This window comes from Corvus kubaryi, unplaced genomic scaffold (genome assembly GCF_017639235.1).
Source record: "Corvus kubaryi isolate FWS band 111438036 unplaced genomic scaffold, C.kubaryi_AGA036_p1.0 37396, whole genome shotgun sequence".
NCBI lineage: Eukaryota > Metazoa > Chordata > Aves > Passeriformes > Corvidae > Corvus > Corvus kubaryi.
The window spans coordinates 17,777,357-17,796,662 of record NW_024581135.1 but is presented as its reverse complement, the minus strand read 5'-3'; positions in this window follow the sequence as shown (position 1 = coordinate 17,796,662).

Below are 19,306 nucleotides of genomic sequence, written 5' to 3'. Positions count from 1 at the left end.
GAAGAGTTAACAGACTACAGTAAAATAATAAGACACTTTCTGGAGGAATGTAGAGTGTATATCCTCCAAGGTATGATTGAAACATTAAGGAATACTTAGGCATTTTTTTTCCAAGGAAAGGAGTGTTAGTTCTTTAGTTTGAGTAATTAAAAATATATATTTGAGAGAACATGGAAGAAAATACTGTCTTGGATGGTATTACATTAAGAAATTGGAATAAGACTGGCCTAGCTGATCTACTTGTCTTTTTCTGTTTGCAATGACTCTTGATGTACTTGGTCCCTGCCCTTGTGCTTTTCAGATTTCTTAACAAGGGCCAAGTTAATCCACTATGTGCTGCTAGTGCAGGTGAATTTTGCTCAAGATTTTTAGTTTTTCTAGTGCCAAGTTATGCCTTAGGATTTGAAGCATATGTCTGAGGCAGTGTGATTTCTTTTTAATATTTGACTTTTTTTGCATCACAATGAAACTTATTTTCTGCATTCTGTGTGAGCATAGTGTTTTCAAAGCTAATATATCTTGCATATTCTAAGAGCACTTTGGCATCATTGTCTTGACACATATCCCAGTTCCCTTCTCCTGATCTTTTTGACTCCTCTTACCCTGGGGATTGTATACTGAGTTATCAATACTGATCTGATTTGTGTCACCAGAAAATAGATTGAGCTTTCAAATGAGTGAAGTAAAAATATACAAAATATTCTGTTTTTACATCAAAACCATTTGATGGTCAGTGTATCTTATCTGAACCACATTGGTTTTGTAGCTGAAGAATTCCCGCTCTTTAACCTGTAGCATTAAATAGTGTACAGGAAAACTGAAAAGGTACTGGATGCTATTTAGTGACCAGAAAAAAAACCCTGGAAACGTGACTTTTGGATCCTTTTTTTTCCCCAGTTTTTAATCTATTTGGACTTGGTTTATGTCTTTAAGTATGTAAACCCAATTGTGCTTACCTACACAGTTTTTACAAAAAGTGGTGAATGCAATTATGATAAATTATTTATCTTTATCTTCTGAGAAGTGATAACTCAGCAGCAGGAGAAATATTGAAAATTAGTGTACTTGTCCTGTTTGGTTTTTATTACTGTATTGTTTTCAGAATTTAATTGCTTGCTCCCTTTTCCCAGCCTTGATCCTATCTCTGCTCCTCCTTGTCACTGAAATGCTTTCTTTCTCTCTTTTGAGCCACTCACTACTTCATGTATTTTCCCTTAAGCCCCTCCTTTTCTTTTTAGCTTATGATTGACTCCCTTTGAAAAACATTTTGTGCTATTGTGTGTTGACTTAAATAGTATTTTACATAAAAGGTAAAAGATAAAGGAAAGGGTGGGAGATGATGCAGTAATTTGTGGGTTGAGAGATGGAGCAAAGGTTTGTTTTTTAATTCAAGCTGAAAATAGAAAATAAGACACTTGATGCACTTCTGTGCATGTCAACAAAACTATAACTTTACTCACAAAGTAAAAACTATGAATTTTTTTTAAGCTACTGAGATATAAGTTAAAGATCTAACCATGTCATTTGCTGATAAAAATAATCCTAGGCTTCTTTTTAAACACTTTTATGTTGGAAAATGGGAGAAAAAGAAAATAATTTGCATTATGAGAAACTCCTGTAAATATAGCTGCTGAATTGCAATGTGCAGCTCTAGCAGAACATTGCTTAGAGAGATTTTGTTTAAAACATTTATTGAAGGCATATATTACAGTATATCATTTACTGGCTGGAAGCCATGCAATATGTGTCTTAACAAAAAAGAATTACCTTGTAATATGAGCTCCTCCAAGGCATAATTATATAATAAAGTTCTTATTGGGAAAACTGGAAGAAGGCCAAGCCTTGTCCAAATATAGTGAATGTCAGAGCCAAATTTATTATCCTTAGCTATTAACAGGAGAAGGCAGGTTTTGTTTACCAAGCCTAATTCTCTCCTAATTACAGCCACTATAAAATAATTACTATCCATGGGATAACAACACAAGGCAGAGTGACTAACAGAAGAAACTGCAGGGGTTAGAAAACAGAGTGCAATTCTGTGTCATTTTGAACAGCTTGTGTACTGCCATGAACAAATTAACGGACTTCATTAAGGAATTATATTTTAAGAGTGGCTTTGCAGTGAAGCAGTAAAGCAATTAATGCATCTTATTTGGTCCTAGATCTGAGTTCTAGTGCGGTTTTAGACAGCAACTTAATTTCTTTTTTTTTTTTTTTTTAATGTATCAGGTATAATAGGATGTAACCACATTACTGAATAAGATCAGTAATGAGTATATGAAAGGACTTTATTTTGGACAAATGATACCCATTCTCCACTGAATCAAAATGTTTCGCTGAGTAAATTCACATGAACCTAATCTTAATTGGGAAAAAACCCCAAAGAGACCAAATTATGCTTTAAAATAATTTGCATATTCAAATATTTGTTTCCATTACATTTTGGATAAAAACTCACAGCACTAAACAAATGTTATATATAATCTCTGTGTTTATATTTGAGCAAAGAAAGTAGGTTAATGCAAAATTTTCAATATTTCATTTTTGCTCTCCATAAAAATCAGAATGGAATATTTCTCAGCTGAAACAGAATACTTCATTAAATTTGCAATATTTTGATTCTCACTTTGGCTACTCTCTTCCCAAAGCAGTACAACCCCAGAGGTGCACAGAGTCATAGGATTAGGGGTTTTTCACAATTAAAGTGTATGTATCAAAATCAGGCTGTACACAACATATTCACAGTGTAAAAGGTTAGAGTTCAAGCTGTCTTCTCTCTGTAGCAGACAGTTCACCCTATAGCAGGGCTAACTCCCTGATTTTAGTGACTTAGTGGGAACTGGCAAACTCAACACACTTGGGAGTCTGTTTTAGATACTAGTTTTAATAGGCCTCCAGATGGCCACATGAAAGCTAAAGGATTATTATAGTAGCCCCCAGCCGTGCCATGATAGATAAAGGTATATTAGAGTTTCCTTTACAACCCCCTTTTTTGAGGGTTTTATAATTCCATTATAAAATTCTCTTAGCACCAGAAGTCAATGTAAAGCACTCAGCCCACACAATATGTTTTAGGGTTTGTTTAAAGTATGTATATCATTTCAGCCTCTGTTTACCCTGTATACATAGCAGTGGTTTAGATTACTTTAAAGAGTACTTTTGTTCACAATTTAAACAGAAGCTAATTGTGAAAGTAAAATTTAAATATGCATACCCTCAGCTGGGGTGAATCAGCTGACTGTGTTCTGTCTTTTGAGATTTGAGAGCAGCCAAGTGACTCGTTTGTATCCACCAAGCATCCTCTCCTCATTATTAGTCTGACTCTAAGTACAAGGGCAAGAAGAGTGTAAACCAAAGCTAAGACATGGAACTAAAATATTAGAAGTGTTGCTGGACACCCAATATGAATATCATGATAGCACCCAAGAACACTGGGACAAACAAACACAAATCCTTTGTATACCCATCAGCATATTCTGGAGCTGTCAGAATTCTATGTTTTGATTTGAGTCCTTGCTGTGGTATTAGAGACAGGGTGCTCTTTAAGCTGGGACAAAGCTGACTTTACTAGCTGCATTTGTTTGGTTCTGTTGTTTTGCCCTTGTTTGCCCATGCTGTAACATCAGTGGCATTAGGTTATTAGAAAAGTTTCTTTGCACATTTCAAACAAAACCTCAAAATCTAATTTCATAGAACAATTCCACACAAGATTTCTTTGAAAAACACAAAGGAAAATGCTGCAGTTTGTCAGTTATCTTTTTTCTTTATCTAACCATAAAATAACATGGGGTTTGCATTTTTTCCTTCTAGTTTGATCAAACCATTTCCCACTGTCTGACAAATTCTGAGCAATTCCCTGAACAGCAAACCAAGGAATGTGGACAGTAAACCTAACCAAGTATCAAAGTGACTTCCAGGTATGAAAACCCTCACTAATTCCTTTCCCTGGTTTTAACACTGGTTTTCTGATATTAAACAGAAAGTGACTTCCTGCAACATGAGTGTTATCTCCTCTCCATGTGTCACGTCCTCTCAGGTTATACTTTAAAGTCCTCACTGCAAAGGCCAGTCCTGTGCATTAGCATTGTAGAAAAGGAAGTGCCATTGTAAGATACTGTGTCAATAATTCTATATATTTATGAAGCCAAATTATGAATTGATATGATCTATCATAATGGGTCTGCCATGTCAATGTCTGCATGTTAACTGCTTCATTACAGGATGATACTGTGTCAATCACAGTTTTCCAGGAGTCCAGAATCACAGCTAAATTTTAGTCATTTATCTTCAATTGCATTAAAAATGAAAAGCTAACATGTTTGCAGCCTATTAAGTTATGCTTCTAATTAGCACTTAAAGAAATCTGGACAATAAGCATGGAAATGTTTAACGTTTTGCATGTTCCTAGTGAGTAAATATCTTTATTCATTTGTAAAACATCATTAAACTTTAAAAACATTTCAGGAATACTGTAACTGTGCTGCATGATTTGCACATCATTCTATCACATAAAATTAAAAGCTCTACAGAGAAATACAGCTTAAATATTATAATAAAATACAACACTTACAAATGAAATTATACCTAATTTTCCTTTAGATATGTGTCCTATATCTTCTTAATGGTTTTCTGAAGACCTCTGAGTTGATAAGTAGTGCATTTGAATGGGATACATGTCTTCAAATATTGCAGAAAATTCAAGTGTGAGATGTCACGTACTGTAGCAAATTTGCTACAATACCTAGGCACAAAAGGGTGAGTTAAGGATGGACTGTCAGCATGGAGGTCATTGACCTGGAATGAAAGTAATGTACAGATCTAGAGCACTAATGAGGGAAACAATGACTTCCACAATAATGATGCGCAATGCTGTATAACATCCCATGTATTCTTGTATAGCCTGTAAATGTCACAGGCCTCAACTAGAAATCAGAATTTCCTAGCTTTTGATGGCTTGTCTTCAGATGTTTGGTGTGCTTTGTAGCTGCAGTTATTGCTTTGCTTTATGCATAAACCCTTCTAGGAAGCTGTTGTCGAGTCGATGCAATGTCATGATCATTGGACAGTGAAATACCTGTTGGTTTTGCATACATTTCACAGGCCAAAAAAAAAAAAAATTCAGGGCTCTAATTCTAGTAGTTACACTAAGTTTATTCTATTTGTGTGCTGGAAAGGTTTTCGTATGTGATTTAGAAAGTAGGGTCTTTATCATCGGAGGCAGATCTCTATGTACCTGCTTTTGTTCTCGGAGTTACATCTGTTTCAGGAAAATCTTTAGCAATGCCTTTCTACCCAATCCCCACTGTTGTAAAATGGGATTATCTTTTGCACAGTCATGGGTACATTAGTTTCTAGGCTACTTGGGTTTTTGATTATAGACAGACAATTATGGACAGGGCAATTATTTGAAACATTGCAAACACAAATATATTATTTTTTTCTGATTTTTGTATTCATTTTCCTTACACTGAAGCAGGGTCTGGAAGGTTTATACTGAATAAAGCTTTCGTTCATTGTGACATGTATCTACAGTTATTGTGCTGTAAGAGACATTTCAGAAATTGCTGTGGTTTCCTGAGAAAACTTCACTTCTGACTATTGCTTATGAACTAGGTTGAACAGACCTTTAACCAAAAAACCTCCTCTAGTACAAGCATGGTCATGTGCAGTTTTAGGTATCCAGCAAAACTGCTAGAGATTCAAGCTGTCATCTGCAAATGTTTTCCTGGTCTTATTCCTATGATTAATTTAAAAATATTTTAAATCATAATCATGCAAAAAAGGTGCAAAAGTTTCTAGCTGAAAGCATCAAGTTTACTATCTCTTGAGAGCTACAACCTAGAAGAAGCAGGCACTATTGTGTCAGAGTACAATTGACAGTCTGTTAAGGGATACTAAAAAACAGGGCCGGAAATAGAAATAGAAACTTTCAGCTTTATCAAGTGTGATGCTTCAAGGTCAGAATGAAATTCAGTGATGGGGCAGCACAAAGATGCTTGCACGGCAGGTGCCCTGGTCAATCTATAAACTCAGAGGCCATCAGTCTCTGCTTGTGCCAGCCTGCATTTTAATCAGAAGGAAAAATAAGCAGCACAGTTAAGCATGCTTAGTGGTTTCCAATCAAGCAGGTCCCAAAACCAGAATAGCAAAAATGCATCAAAAGAGTTTTAAGGCACACTAGACTTACATAAAATCTTGACAATACAAGTAATCGTAATGGAAAATTAGTTTAAAAAATTACTAATATCTCAGGTTAGGCATTCCCTCTTTAATTTTCCTACAGAGCTGGAAATTGATCATAGTAAGAATACAAATTTGTATGTCCTTTATCATTTTGTCCTATGCTGGTTCTCAGGCTAGGGCAATGACTGAAAAGTCAGTATCAATGATAACACAGGTACACTCTATTTGGTGACTTCCCCTCCTTTTAATTCATTTGTTCAGTACCATGTGGTATTTTGCCTTGAAAAATCTGATGAGATTTGAGCAGGAATTTTGTTAAATGTGGTCTGGTTGGGGAGATTTGAGGGAGATAGCAATGGGTATCTGAGAGACCCTGAGAAAAACCAAACACTGGGAGAAGAGTAGCTGTAGGAGTCAGAGAACAGAGAGAGGTCCAGAAATAAACAGAACTTTGGTGATTTTTTGCTCCCTTTGTTAAACAAAAAAAATACCTTCTCATTTTATGAGAAATCAGGAAAAGGCTAACTCAGCTGAATAGTTTTCTAGTTGTGATCAAATCTGAATTCGCATCCTGAGAAGTAGTCGTGTGGCAAGTGAGAATGGCTATCTTCATTCTGCTCTGCAGAGTGATAAATTAAATGGCTTAGTGCCTAGCTAACTCTCTTCCCCCTAAAGCTCTTTGTCATGTATACTCTTTACATAAAAGGAAGAGTTTCTCCAGATGTTTCATTCTTTTCCTTCCTTCATATATATTCAGTCCCACTTCCCACCTTTCTTCTGGCTTTAAGATCTGTATCTTAAAGTTTTGTGATACTTGGTATTCCTTACCTGTACTCACAAATATACAGAAATGTGCCAAAGAGAGCCTGGGCAGTGCAATATCCCCTAACATGATGATATTTCACAGACGACCTTGCATGTGGGATATTTTAGTTTTCCATGTCATCAACCTAGGTGTTGTGACATGTCTTCATTGTATCAGCTCACTGGCTATGTACTTCACCAATCCTACTAAGCGGGATTTTCAGGTGTGCCAAAGCCTGCCAAAGAGGTAAAGCAGCTGTTCTTTTACCAGGGCTGAAGGGCATCCAGATATCCTGAACATATGTTCAAAGCCTTAGATTTTGCCTAGACAAAATTTCAAGATAGAAAAAGAGAACATATCCAGATTTTCACCTGTCCTAATCTCCAAGTAGCTGTTTCTCAGCACGATGCTAAAAGCATGATTTCGGAAGCCAGAAGAACGAGGCTTGCTGGATGGACACTTTCCTCTCAGTTGTGTAGCATGGTCTTCTACTCTGATGCTTTCTCACTGTGAAATATATGTAAAATACACAAGACATGGCTCTGCCTGCTGCATACTACCAATATTATCTGCCAGATTTCACAGGAAGTGTTTGGAAGCTTTCCGGCTTCTATGTGATTTTAAAGGTCCTTTGTTCAGTGATGCATTTATTAGTTTTCTGGAATATATGGCAAAACAGATGTTGTACGGTATTATGATAGCACAGAAGTGAACAAACTCAAGATGTATTAATATATCCTTGCTTTAGAGAGAGGTTTTAAGGGCAGTAATGCCTGTACTTCCTGCCAGTCCAAACTCACATAGTGGCAGTTCCTCATTATACTGCTGCCTTTCCTTACACTTCAGGTAGATAATTTACTGTAATGACACAGCAATATTAAAGCTGTTCCACACCTATAATAACAGATAATATCGTAGCAGTGTGCAAGGGAGGTGTTTTCAAGTATTGTATGTTTATTTTTCCTGTTTTCTCTTTTTCTCTGTTATATGATATGTAGCCGCATCTTATAAACTCTTCATTAACGTACATCACTTTCAATGTGAGCATGATTTTGGATGTAACTCTTTTGAAACTGTGTTTCTTGAACATGTGAATTGCTGTTTGAAACGGATATGTATGGATTAGAAGCCTCCAGTAGTACCTTGAAGATAATGCTAAAATGCATATACAGGAGAAGCAACCAAAAGCCCTGTGAAAGCTTAGTCATCCTAAGAGGTTTTGACCAGCGTCCTTCTGAATTTTACACTGTAACACAATATACAACTTCAGGCCAACCCACCAGTGATAATAAATGAGAAACTCTGAGGGCTACTGAGCACTGTGCAGGTTTTCCCAGTGGACCAGGACACTGTTAGCACAGGTGTTCCTGTAATTGTGATTCATTGGTGTAAATGCTCCCTGCTCAATGGCCCTTTTCCACTTCCGTCTTCTCCTGGGGTCGTATTGATCTGATGGGTACTGACCTGCACTACTGGGTAACAAGTAGGCCTACACAGATGGGGGCTCTATTCATATTCTAAAGGTTAAACCACAGCCCTATAAAATATTAAAAGCGATATTTTTTCAAGTGCGCAAGAATTTCATAGCACAAATTGCAAAGACTTTCTGGAGATAACCAACACTAAATTCCCCATGTGCTTTTTGAAAATCTCTCTCTAAACCACTTAAAGCCGATAGTCTGTATATATACAACTCATCTCTGTTTCATAGGAACCTGCACTATGGTCTTTTTGTAGACTTGTCAGGGGGTTTGTTGCATTAGTATTCTGCTGAAAATTTTCCTTTCTACAAAACTGGTTTTTTTTGGTTTTTTTCTCCTCCTATTGGAGTAGATAGATTTTCTTCAGGAAAATCCAGATGACAAATCTTAATCTGTTTACTGGAATTTTTTTTTATCAATTAAATTTTCTGTCTGAAGGACAAAAAGTTCCATGGTGCCCAAAGATGAATTTTTTTTCAAGGAATTTTCCAGTTTCTTTTGTCAGAATAGTTCTTGGTTTTGACTTTCAGGGAGCTTGAAGAAGACCGTTTTCGGAATATGGATGAATCTGTTTCCAGAAAATTGCTATTGGGAAGTATATATGTACTTGCTCAAAAGCTCTCACATGCAAATTTGCACATACTCAAGCATATATATAAAAATATATATTTATATATATATTTAGGCACTTAAAGATGGGATTTCTTTCCAAGCCAAGTCTAATTCATCTACTCTGGATGGAAAAGCAGCTGCACCAGGGCACCCCATTCTTAAGACATCTCTGCTTTCCTCTGTTGCCCTTATGCTCCACATCTGCTCCAGGAACCTGAAGAAGGGCCAGCAAAAGTCAGTACTTGGAGATGAAAATTTATCACATTCCTTGTAACCTGCAATTAAGGTGGCTCATTGTAGACCCCTCTGCAAAGTCCGTGTTAAGGCCTCTTTGCTGGTTATATTGCATATTGACTGAGTTCTGTGTCTGGAATGGGGATGTTTGGTGTACTGTCCCACACCGCCTCATTTTTAATGGTAGTACCAAAATTTACATCATGCTTTCCTAAAACTTCTCTTCCTATACTGACAGTGATTTATTGTGTTTTTCAGGTTTCAGTCTGAAACAAATACACCATAAGTCTTATGCCTGCCAGCATGGATTATACTTCGGAAATCTGAGATTTTTGTGTGTGTGTGTGTTGATAGACAAATTGTTCATCCAGTATGAGAGATATAACATGATGTGTGCATACAGGTCTTGCTTCAGGCATGCAACATACCTTACCTGGTCAAAATGTAGCCCTTGGCAACCAACTGCCTCTTAAGAGAATATGATTGTAGGCAATATCCTTTTATGACTACGAACATATTTCTATGTACTGAAAGGACCGATTCATATCCTTATAAAAAACATTAATAATTTCTTGTGCTTTTAAATCTCTGCATTAATCCATATGATCCACTGATAAAGAAAAGCAATTTATTGTGAAATAGATATAAATAGAGAAATACCCTGTGAGGACACAATAATTGTGTCCATTTTCTTGTCCCCAACGCTGTGAAATAATAAAATGCTAATAAATGCAAATTATGCATGCTCTTTGATGCATGCTAAAAAGAGGCCATTTTAAAAAACAGAGGTACCTTTAATACCAGTGGTCAATGCATTGTTGTTTTCTGTTTATATCTAGCTTTAACCATAAAGTTCAGTTTCATTTTAAGGGTTTGTGCATCTACCTGTCTGTGAACTGACAGGCTAAGCAAATACGAGTTCCTGATGCTTTAAAAAAAAATAAATCCTTGAATTCGAAATAAATTCCACAAGGAAATCTTGGAAAGAAAAAACAAACATTGCCCCCAATAGGACAGTCACCGTGACTTGAAGAAAAGAAAATTGAAATACATGAAAAATCAATGAGGTAATAATTAAATTGTGGAGCCCACAGTACAGTGACCAAAGCTCAGCATGCATTTGTTAATGTGTACTGGGAAGTGGGGTAATCAGCAGTGAAAGGAGAGCAAGGAATGTCTGTCATCCTGAAGCTAATTTCACTATCAGACTCTTTAAAAACACATACCTCCTACAGCATAGAGGGATATTTATAGGAGGTTAAAGATACAAATTAAAGTCCTAGAGACTATACATTCCTGATTACCTAGGATTCTTAAATCAGCCCCTTCTTGGTTCTCACACCTGGGCCTCAGCTGCAGTGTAGCTGTCATTTACGCTATCCATGGCACAGGATTGATGACAGTCATTCGCTGATGAAGCTGTATACATCATTTCTGTCCAAGCTGCACTGGCCAGATGGACCCTGACCATCCATCGCCTGTCAGGGACACATCTGTTCACACTCCTGCTAGAGGTACTAACAAGTCATTGGCTTTCCAAAAGGACAGTATCAGCTGAATAGGGCATAACATAAAAAAAAGCTGTTGTTGTTGTTGTTGTTCTTATATTTTAATAGGGTTTCTATAGCAGCTTTTTAAAATGTAGAAACAAGATGATTTCCACTAACTCGCAAGTTAAAAAAGTAGCAAAAATCCTTCATACTGTTGTGAATGCTTTTTGAATTCAAAATATAGAGGACCTGGCAAATATTTCTGGTAGATGTTTCTTCAGAGAGATGGTCTGTTGGGCTAAGGATTTATTAGAGGTTGCTACACAGTGATCTATTGTTTCCTTCAAAAAATAGAAATATATGCATATTTTCTTGTATATCCTGTACTGTCCATGAATATTTTTCATGTGGATTTTCTTTGATATGGCTTAAACTTTCTATGTCACTAAAATGAAGGAGCAGTAAAGAAATATTTTGCCGTTCATTCTGTGGTGTAGCCATAGCCATCAGTAAAATAAAAGCAGCTCCTGAAGTGATTGTTTTCAGTAATGGACTTTATTCACCAACACAAAAGTGGCTTTTGCTGGAGATACAAAAAAAGTAAGAATGTTATTGTAGGGCAGAGGCTGTAAAGAGACTTTCACAGTTTGAATGTTTCCCATCCTTCCAATGTCTTAGGACTATATGTCCATGAATATACAGAATCAGATATTATGGATGTTTTCATAACTGGGAAACCAAAACTGTTTTATTGAATGAGAATTTGCTTGGGACTGTTTTGAGGAATGCTGTTTCGGTAAGAATATGAAGGCTGTAGGACATCAGCTCTCCAAAACAAAAATGTCAAAAAAAAAGGAAAAAAAATTCTAGCTCCTGAAGAATGAACAAGAATAGGAACAGCTCCACCACTAAAAGCATGTCCTCCTGCCTCCCTGACATGCCCACATGGCTCGGTGTGGACCTCCTCTTTGCTTGGTGACTGAAGAAAAACTTCAAATATCCATTAGCTATCCAATTTATTTTTTCTCCTATTTCTTGTGTCTGAATATTTTTTAGCTTGCCTTTTTCTGTATCCAAGAATCTTTTGAAGGAACTACTCAATGACACATACATTTGTGGCATGAAGAGTGGGTTAAGAAAAAGATCTTATAGTGCAGAAGAATGGGAAGAATTGTGAAATATGGTTTCTTCTACAGGTAATGCTCTAGTTTTGGCTGTATTAATGATACTTCATCATTTTCACGAGGAGGTCTATTCTGAAGCCCTCTTTTGGAGTGATAAAGTGTTTGATGACTTCTTAGCAGCTCATATATGCTGCTCATGAATTTAGCCAGTTATTCACAGAGAAAGAAACCAAAGAACAAAGAAAAACTGAGCATATTAATACCCCTTCCATGTTTTTAATCATAAGGGTTTGTGAGGGCATGCTAGCCAGGAAACACTGAAGAAGCCCGGAGGTCTGGCTGCACCCTCTGGTTCTGGTGGCTTTCACACAAAACAGTAGGCAGAGAGTGAGCTCCTCACCCGAGGGAGCTACTCCTGACCTAGTTGTCAGGTGCTCAGGCAGAGGTAAAGAAGGAGAGAGGGGACAAATTACTGAACTGGGGGATTATGGGTTCTCACCCTAACCATGGAGTATGTTGTTAAACGTTGGTGCTCGATCTCCACACATTGGTTTCTGTTGTTCCTTCAGGGGTCAGGGTGGCTGCAGCCACTTGCACCGCCACAGGTTTGTGTTCAATATTTACACCTTTGTTTCTCTACAGCCATGCTCCACTCTTATATAAATAGGGATTGAAGACTAAACCTTTTCCATTTGAATTGAAATTTAAAAGCACATGGTATTGCCTCTGGTTTGTACTCTCTGCTATCCTTCTAGAAAACAAGAATACACCACTATTTATCTCTTGAAGTTTTACACTTTCTATTGATTTTGATCTTAGTGATCAGCAAACTGCCTAATCTGTCGTCAGTATTTTCACTTTATCTTGCTTTGTTTCATTTATCTGGAGATCAGGCTTGATCGGATATCAGTTAATTTTCACATTAAAATTTATTCCTTGGTAAGCAAAATTGTAGCAGCAAGAGGATTTTTTGAGAGTATAATATAAATCTTTGTTAATAAAAATAATTATATTTCAGTGTTATTTCTTATTGTATCTTAAAAGATATATTTTTACAATGATTTTTTTTTGTTCTAAGTTAGGAAACTAATAGATGTGGCAAAGGAAATAGTAGCTGGTGAATTGTCCTTGATAGGTACTTGTAAGAGGGAGTCTGACTTCAGGGTAGTGATAAATTAAGCGGTCTCTGTTTCGGAAATAATGCTGGATGGGCTATAATTCTAGCATGGTCAATGTATTAGGCACAGGTCTTGAATGCATGGTCTACACAGCTTAAAGAAGGGTTAAACAGAGCAAGGACTGTAGATCATAGTGTAAGTTAGACAAAGGCCATCAAAACCAAACCAGGCATAAACCTCCAGCAGTTCCGGAGAATAAAAGGACAATAGTTGGATGCTGGGCTTGCTGTGTGGTGGCGGGAGCCTCCAATACACTGCAGTTCTGTGGTTTGTTTTCTGCAATACCCTCAACCACTGCAAGATCACATTACAGAGACAATAGTATATGAAATTCACAATGCTTGCAAAGCAGGTATTGAAATGTAATCAGTCTGCTTCTTCAACAGGAGATATTGTGATATTTTACAGAAAATATTTGAGGCCTAGTGGTTTGGTAGGGTTTTTTTTTTGGTTGCATTTCTTGTAGATGTTCTTAAGAAATATTTTACTTTTGGATAACTGAATCAATATATTACTTGTTTGGTGATCACTGGCAGCATAACATGAACTGCAGTGTTACTGAAACTCTGTAAAATTTCTCCCTCAGAGGAACCTTATGACCTTGTACATTTAGAGAGCCAGAACACGAGTTCTGCTTACATTCTTTTGGGTGCTAAGAAATTGCAAAAGGATCCAAGGCCATCTGAGTGACCTCATGTAGATCTGGGAGAAGTGAATCAACTATTGATGAGGGCTGGAAGGGGGTGGTGGTGGTAGAAATTTAAATGAAATAATTTATTTCAATTGAGTTTTTTTTGGAATTGTCCATTGTTTCACTCTTTGTCAGATTACTATTTCATGCATTTAGAATAATATTTCAGTACTTCAAAACAATTAAACTTTTTTATGCCTATATATTTTACATTTCCATTGCATTTTATAAGAAGAACAGATTCCTCGGGCTTCAACCTTTTTCTGAGATGGAAATATGCTTTTGTAACTTTCAAAATAACTGAGTAGAATAACTGAATAGTAGTTTGTTTCACAGTAAACAAAACTCCACTAATGCTAGAGGAACATGCTATTGTTATTGAAGTTTGCACACCATGATAAAGCTTTAGTTATTGAGGAGGATAGTCTATGCCCAACAAGGAAGATTATTTCAGTTTAGAAGAAAGCAGTAAAAGAAGAGGAAAGTTATAATAAACATGCTTGATCAAATTATATTTTATATATTTTAAAATAGAATATAGATTCTTTTATGTAAGTTTGTATGCAAATAAAATATTAACATATGATATTGGTATATAAACATAATACTTCAAATAGGTGCTTAGAAGAACTGCTCACAAATACCTCTACAACAAATAATAGTGGAAACTACCTTGATAGAGGGGGCTCTTTGAGAAATTTTATTGGAGGACAAGTATTTTATTGTGCAGGCTGAAATGAGTGACACATGGGAGTTAATGGAAGTGTGCTCACGTAGGAAAAAACCAGTGGGTATAATAGCATTGATTTGTAAGACTAAAAGAGAAAGGAAAGAAGCACACTTCTGTTCTTTCATGGCATAAAATAGTTCCTAATAATGTCTGTTATTGACAATGGTATTATATCATGTATGTTTAAGTACTGATAGCTTAAACTACACTTTGTAGAACTGACTGCAGGAGAAGGAATTAAGAAGAAGGATTTTCCCACTTATTTCAATTTATCTAATACAATAAAAAAGGAATAAATTTTATAGGCTAAATTCACACTTATGTCCAATAGTCAAGAAATAAAAGCAAAGTCTTGGACATATTTCAAATTCCTGCTTGATTATATGTCCATCAAAGAGAGGCTCCTACACCATGTGTAAGAGCCTATGTGCTGTATTTTAACATCAGAAAGAGAGAATACCATGTGGAGCATGTACCCACCGAGCCACATAGAAGATCCACAGGATACAGAAGGGCACATGTGTGAAAGTAAAAAAGATCAAAACAGGATGTCAAATACCAGATATCTTCATTTTAAAGCCCCTATCAATTAGCAACTGTTCGTTTTTAGCAGCCACAGCCTTACCATGCAAGTCACAAAGCTTCAGCTTCTGAATTCCCCCATAGACAATGGCTGTTTGAGTAGATTTACCTTAGGTAATGACAATTTTGCAATATTTTTGGGAATGCTGACATTTCATCCCAGGATTAGACACTGAACTCAAGGTTATGATTTTCTCACAGCGGAAGCTGGGTTAGGTTTGGTCATTATTTTCATGAGACCTTGTCAAGAATAGCCCAGATTGCTGGTTGGTGGCAGTCTTAGTGGGTGGCATTCTACCTTCAGAAGCAGTATAAAAAAAACCAACATCACATCAGCAATTCTGTTGCCTTCTGAATGTAAGAGAATGTTGAGAATTAGAGAAGCTGAGATCCTGCTAAAGTAGGCTGTTAAATTGTGTCAAATAATGAGTTTATGTTACATATTTTTGGGGTAACTATATAAGCCTGGACTTCCTTAAATATAAACTGTAATCTAGTTTATGCACCAGAGTCAGTCAGCATTTGACACTCCGTTCAAAGGTCAGTGCTAAGAGCTATCAAACTACAGTGTGAGGTATCAGCTGTGTACTGGTCTCAAATCCTAAGGAACACCAGGCTTTTTACCTAGAAACCTACAAGGATGAAAGATCAGTTGAAAACAAAAGGTGAAATTAAACAGAGATTTTCAATTTTCTCTTTTCAGTGGTCTATTTCTTTAAAGTGCCTTATAAGAACACTGAGCTTGTGTTCCTTGTTTTCTTGTTATGTTGTCTCAAACATAATTCATAAGCACTGAGAGCTAGGTCAAACGTCACAGCAGTGTGAGTAAGTTGCTTACGTTCAGGACATGAGCATTTAGGGGATTCAGCAGGCACTAAAATTCCCATTCCAAAGAACCCTTCCAATATCTGATAAGGTGTCCAAGGCTGGGGATGTGTATCCAAGGTCTGGAGAGCAGAAGGTGTAGTTTGACTCAGTTCCAGAAAGCTGGAATCTTTTGACAATGTAATAATGATATTTTGAGCCAGTTGTATTGTTGAATTATGATACTGCTACTGTATGTGCCAAAAAAGTGGGGCTTGACCTTACCATCAGACCAGATTTGAATGATTTCAGGATACTTTCCTGGATGAAAGAAGGCATTGCGTCTGCCCAGATTTAAGTCCTTGGTGAGTTGGGTTCATTTTGAGCCATGATAAGGGATTCAGTCCCACAAGATTTATTTATGCTGCATGAGGCTGAAGTGACTGAATGCAATTCTGCGTGAGGACTTTGGGAGTCCGGCTCTTGCACATCATCAGCCAACAGCTTCTGCCATGAACAGCAACCTCACCTGTACTGAGATGTAGTAGTTGCTACATACTCAATTACTTATTTGACACAGTAGTGTCAAATTGGAAGTTAGAGATTACGAAGTGTAATAAATGTTTTAAATTAATTTTTAAATTAAGAAAGTGTCTCAGAAATTTCAAATGGATATTGGATTCCTCACTATACCGGGTTGCTCTGGTGGCAATATTGTACAAAGGGAGAACAAATCAAATATGTATCTATATATTAAACCTGATTTCATAACATGTAATTATTTCTGAATAACTTTAGTTTCCAGAATGTTATTTTATATATTTTATGTACACAAGGACATACCCACATATTGGCCTGAACAGAAGTAGAACAGGTTAGCTGTTCAATGCCACAGATCTGAATTATGTGCAGCATATCAGATACCTAATTTCTGATGAAAAAAAAAAAGGATTTGCATGGGAGCGTATACTGCATATACTATTTCAAGCACACACAAAACTATTCTGTTACCTGAGATTAAGCAATATTTATATTTCACTCTTATTGTAGCTTAAGTCTTGCCTCTTTTAAAGCATTTTTTCCAAGGATATAGAAATGCTGTTATTGGTGCTCATAGCTGAGAATAGTAACATAGATAAGTACTATTCAAGAGTATGTATCACTTCTAATCAATACCTGGGTGAAGAAAGACTGGATGGATGGCTACGTGTCCCTGGGGAGCACAAAGACTTATCAACAAGCTGAGCAAATGAAGGGGCTTAGTTTGCTGACTTGAGTGGGCTTTAGTTTGAGGCTTGTATGTTCTGTGTTCCAAGATAAACTATCCTTGGTTTGTCATAATTATTAAGAAATTGCTACCTATAGGTCTAGGGGCACCTTTTTAATGCAGTGGATGCAGAGCCACTAATTTGACCTTGACTGCTCTCCTTCAAACTACAAATATAACCTGTTAAGACTGACACATAGAAGATTTTTTTCTTTCCTTACAATCTGAAATAAAAGTTGATATAGATTCTTCTCTCATGATAGTAATCTAGTACTTAAAATGGAGATGACTATGATAAGGCCTCCCTGGTGAGTAGATGATCCATAAAAAAACCCCTAGTTTCTCAAACTTAGAAATTTAATTAAAGAAAATAAACAATAATTCTTCATTAAAATCTAGCTCTTAGAGGGTTTTTTTGGGTTTTTTACTCTCAGTTTCCTTCATTATGATGTTGGCTAGCTGCAGGTAACAATAATGATTCCGTTTTTTTTTTTCCCCTCATCTCTTCAGTAATATTTCCAGGCATAAAATACCTCTCAGTTTTCCCCAAAATGCTCTGTAAACTGACTACTCTTGGCCTGTGAGAGAAAGAAATATTATTGTGCCTATCTCAAATGTGAGTAAATTACAAGTATTAATGAGTCTAATGGTTTAATGTTTGTGGGAAAGAATGTGGGTATTCATATAGTCCCACTACAAACTAGCGGCTGGTGCACTTTGTAGTCAGTGGGGTAATAGGGCTAGAATTAGGCCAGTTAACTGAAGAGCAGTCCAAGTAAAAGAAGAGTTAAAATATAGGAGTCTTCTGAGACAATGGAAAAGAACATTTATGATAATGCCAGTCAACAAGTGTTAAGAAAGTAGAGACTGTCAAATAATACCAATTACGTTGTTTTGATTAGAAATGTAGTATTCCATACAACTGCATGGTTGTGCTTCTCAAGCATTCAGAGTCACTTGAATTGATATCTCATGGTATTGTGATTAAAAAACACTCTCTATACTGTCAGTCAGCAACTAGAACATCACCTATTTTTACTGTAACAGTGAATTCCTTTTTTTGGTGGAATTTTTCAAGATTTTATGCTATATCACTACTTTTTTATCAAGATTCTAAAATCAAACATGAAATAAAAGCTGTGACAAATACAAAATATCAGGAAAAAAAATCAAAAGCCTGACGCCTTATAATTAGTAGCTAAACTAAGACCTCTTAAAGCATTTTCTGAATGCAGATAAATTGCACATTTAGATCTCTTTATACACTTAATACCTGAGAACAAGGGATTGTGTCTTGTAAGCCAGTGCCAAAAAAAGGCAGTGAGAAAGTGATAGGATGCAAATATCTTGGTACATGGTCCCATTCTGGTGCTCTAACAGAAAAGTGAGTGTGAACCCCTGAATGTTTTAGAACAAGCAGGAGAGGCATGTTAGTTTTGCTTCATAGAACACATCTGTTCCTCTTTTTGAAAAGATAATAGAAAAGATCTCAGAAACTGCAGAAGAATTGGAGAAAATTCTTTTCTCTGCCAGTTTTTATTTGTTTATTATCACTAAAGTTTGTTTTGTTTAGAGAGCAAAGGTTTCATCTTGATTTGAGAAGGAAAATATGGAGTGCATCTGATTCCTTTGATCAAGTGTAAACTGTCACAGGACTGAATGGTCATCATTAGAGCCAAACACATTCAAATTAACCAAACACAAATTTTACTGGCAAGGACTATCAATGATCAGAATAACTTGAATACAAGAACATAGAATATGAGAACCAAAGTAAAAATTACTCACATTGCTTATTTACGCTTCTCAGATATGTCATTTGAGAAAGGTTTATATATAAAGTTTGAAGCACTTTGAAAGTGTTTAGAAGTACTTCAGGGAGAAGAGGCATACCAAAAAATTTTCAGGAAAGATACATAAAACATAAATGTGAATGTAATGTTTTATTTTCTTGTCTTATCTTAAAAAAATAGATATATATTTAAAAAGATTTATTACTTTTTTGCTGGTTCTTTAAATTGAAGAAAATGTGGTTAGACTGTTGCTGTGCTGTGGTGACCCTGCTGGAAGTAGCACTCAGGTGGAGTACCTGCATTTCTGTGGTTCGTGCAGATCGTGTCAGTAC